We start from the raw sequence: 3,929 nt of genomic DNA, 5'->3' as shown, positions 1-3,929 counted from the left end.
TGGGGACGGCATGAAATTGCTGAGCAGTCGGGTCAGAACGGATAAAAGGAAGTCCTTCTTCACCCAAAGAGTGATTAACACTTGGAATTCACTGCCACAGGAGGTGGCGGCGGCTACAAGCATGAGCAGCTTCAAGAGGGAATTGGATAAACATATGGAGCAGAGGTCCATCTGTGCCACAAGGAATGGATAGCTTGGGATTTTATGGGATTTTAGCTGGGGTTTTATGGAATTGTATTTATATGTGTAATTGTTGGTTTTAACTGTATGTTTTAAAATTGTTTGCAAGCTGCCCTGAGCCGCTTTGGGGGGGGAGAGAAATAAATAAATAAATACATACATACATACATACATACATACATAAAATAGGGACTCCGGGTGATGCTCTGTATTCTTGGTGCTTGGGGGGGGGGCAACAGTGGGAGGTTCTCCTAGTATCCTGGCCCCACTGCTGGACCTCCTGATGGCACCTGGTGTTTTTGGCCACTGTGTGACAGAGTGTTGGACTAGATGGGCCATTGGCCTGTTCCAACATTGGCTTCTCTTATGTTCTTAGTTAAAGAAAGTGGAGCTGACCAGAATAATTGGCTTTTTATTTCTTGTAACACAGATAAGGATTCTGGAAGCTTGCAGGAATACGACTGCACCTTGCAGAGCAAACTCAAGCAACAGCAGCTATTTCATGCTGAAGTAGTGTTTGTGATTCTAAAACAGCACATTTCTAGTCCTAATTGTAAGGGGGGGGACCTACAAGCATTTACTACACAACTAGTGATTCGCCGGCTTTATAACCACTCTCTTTGTCTCCCAAAACTGGAGAAAAAGTCTTCTCTGTAAATCCATTTAAGAGGTCGGTCTGAGGACCTGAGCAGATGCAATTTTGCTAAATAGAATACTGATGGTTATCTGGGAGAAGAACCAGTAATCTCTATTTTGCAATTGGCTCGGAGAAAGATTGCTGCCTTGTATGTTGGGTGAGATGAAGGTTTGCACAAATGGTTTTATCATGGGAGCCGCTTCCTGTCCTTTTATATTTAAATGACAGGGCAGCAAGCTTTAATTAGCAGATCAACAAAGGAGATCAATTAATAGATTAATGCACTAAAGTTTAGCTATTCATCAGCCAGGGCCCATTTTAATCTGCAGGGGTGCGAGAGAAAGGACACATTTGTTTAATTTTGGTTCTGGCAAATTACTGAAACAGAGAGTGAACAAAAACGGAAATGACAAACTTTCCTCTTAACGATGATTGTTAAGTTCTTATGCTCCCTTCATTTTATAAGAACAAAGCGATGCACATTGGGACAAAAAAAATCCTAATTTTGCATATTCGCTCACGGGGGTCTGAACAGGCAGTGACTGACCAAGAACGAGATCTTGGGGTTGCAGTCGACAGAGGCAACTTGTCGATTCAGAATGCAGAAACAAAGATAAATTCAGTGCTAAAAATTATTCGGAAAGGGCTTGAGGGCAAAAGGCTGGTACTGCAATGCCCTCGTCTACAGCTATGGAGGGACTGTGGCGTCCTCGCTTATAGGGGAGACGGTTTTACCTTTAAAACACACTCTGTGTACCTAAACTTGGTAGGTTTCTGCTGCCACCAGGAATTGAAAATTCCAAATCTCTCTCTTTTGATAGATTGACTCAGGGTCTGGGCACTTCAGAGGACTATGTGGCCCTGAGGAAGGACTATTCTGATTGCTGGGGTAAGTTGAAACAAAAAAATGATTTATTTATTAAAGAACAAAATAGGTTTCTTGTTATTTTGAATTGTTGCTGAAGAAAGGAACTTGTAAATATAACTGGCAAAGCTTGGTGTCACAAACAGTCTCTGAAACTCCCAAAACTCCACTCCGACAGGCGTAGACAGTCTAATCTCTCTCTCTCATCTATATAGCCACACAGGCTGAACTCTTTGTCTTATTCACACAGAATAGACTCAAAATCTCCCATAGTCACACAGACTATCCTCTCTCTTCAAACTTCACACTCAGAATCCTCTCATAGACACCCCTCCTCCCACACTCTCAGTCATCAGTCAATCACCTCACACTTGTCTCCCTCTATCACTCTTCTCATATTACTGCAGTCAAACTAAACATTTAAAGAAACACACACGCCAAAACACGAAATCATTACAGGGACCACATTTGTACACCATTTTGGACTCAATGAAGGGAAGGGTGGTGGCTCACAGGTACAGTATCATACATAAACGTACCATGGAACTACCTCATAATGAATGAGACCCTCGGTCCATCAAGGTCAGTACTGTCTACTCGGACTGGCAGCTGCTCTCCAGGGTCAACGCTCGAGGTCTTTCGCATCAACTGCCACCTGGTCCTTTTAACTGGAGATGCTGGGGGTTGAACCTGGGACCTTCTGAATACAAAACAGAGGCTCTTGCCCTGAGCCACAGCGCCTCCCCACCTTCTGGGCATGTGGGAGATCTCAAGTCCGGTCACCGACACCTCCGGTTCAAAGGTGACGTGGATGACTTCTGCCAGTCAGAGTAGGGAATACCGACCATGCTAGACCAAGGCTGTGGTCACACACACTAAACAATCCACTGGCAATGCACTTTCCAACTGGATTTTTGCCAATTCACAGTAAAATCCAGTTGGAAAGTGCACTGAAAGTGGATTGAAAATGGATTATTTAGAGTGAAGAAGAAAAAGAGATTGGATATGTACCCCGCCCATCACTATCCAAAGGAGTCTAAGAGCGGCTTACAAACTCCTTTCCCTTCTCCCTCCCCACAACAGACACCCTGTGAGGTAGGTGGGGCTGAGAGAGCTCTCTCGAGGACTGCTCCTGAGAGAACAGCTCTGAGAGAGCTTGTGGCTGACCCAAGGTCACACCAGCAGCTGCATGAGGAGGAGGAGTGGGGAACCAAACCCCATTCTCGCAGATTAGAGTCCGTGCACTTAACCACTTTACCAAACTGGCCGCAGCCCAAATGTCCAATTAGGTCAGACAGCTGTGCTCAAGTTAACTCACGGATCAATCCAAAAGACCTTTTCAGCCGATTCACTTAAAAGACAGGTGAACCCACTCAGGAACCATCGGTCAGTGGGAACCCCCTCCCCCCCATCAGATGTGCTGCTTCCATTAAGACCAGCTCTCTTACGAAGGTTTGTAATGCAGAAACACAACTAAGTGGAGCGTAAAGCTGACCTGGGCTATTTCTAGCAGCGGAAGCCTCTATAAATACCCTACTTGGACCAGAGCACTTAGCAGCAGAGACACCTCCGGCCAAAATGCTTTTCTTTAGAGAGAGAGAGAGGAAAAAAACCAGTCATTTCTGGGATTCTTTGCACCTTAGGATAGGTTCCAACCAGTGCTCCCTCTAAACTGAGTCAGTGTGAGCTAGCTCACAGTTTTTTAGCCTCTGGCTCACACAGTTTTTGTCTTAGCTCAGGAAGGGATGGCTCCAGAGCAAACTAACTGATGCAGTAGCAAGGGTCATTTCGTAGAAAAAAAGGTGCAGGAGCTCATTAGCATGACTCATTAGCATAACTTATTTGCATAGGCCACACCCCCTGACATCACCGGAAGTGTGTCAGAAGGCAACACCCACCGCTCAGGCTCCACTGGACTGTTTTGGATTGCTAGCTATTGGGGGGGGATGTGCAGATCTGTCCTCGCAGAGGAGGGAGAGCTTGTGCCTGAATAAAACTTGGTCTTAAAGGTGCCACTGGACTGTTTTGGATTGCTAGCGATGGGGGGGGGGACGTGCAGAACTGCCCTCGCAGAGGAGGGAGAGCTTGTGCCTGAATAAAACTTGGTCTTAAAGGTGCCACTGGACTGTTTTGGATTGCTAGCTATGGGGGGGGGGACGTGGAGATCTGCCCCCCCCGAAGAGGGAGAGCTTGTACCTGAATAAAACTTGGTCTTAAGGGTGCCACTGGACTGTTTTGGATTGCTAG

General features: G+C 45.9%; 1 protein-coding gene across 1 annotated transcript in view; it reads right to left on the bottom strand.

Annotated features, from left to right (window-relative positions):
* The window catches only part of FBXO41 (F-box protein 41), a 67,730-nt gene that overhangs the window by 5,593 nt on the left and 58,208 nt on the right, over positions 1-3,929 (bottom strand). The window lies entirely within an intron of this gene.

Source organism: Gekko japonicus, unplaced genomic scaffold, assembly GCF_001447785.1.
Source record: "Gekko japonicus isolate JY-2015 unplaced genomic scaffold, Gekko_japonicus_V1.1 scaffold2246, whole genome shotgun sequence".
Lineage (NCBI taxonomy): Eukaryota > Metazoa > Chordata > Lepidosauria > Squamata > Gekkonidae > Gekko > Gekko japonicus.
Note: the sequence above shows the minus strand (reverse complement) of the source record. Positions and strands in the feature narration are given on the sequence as shown.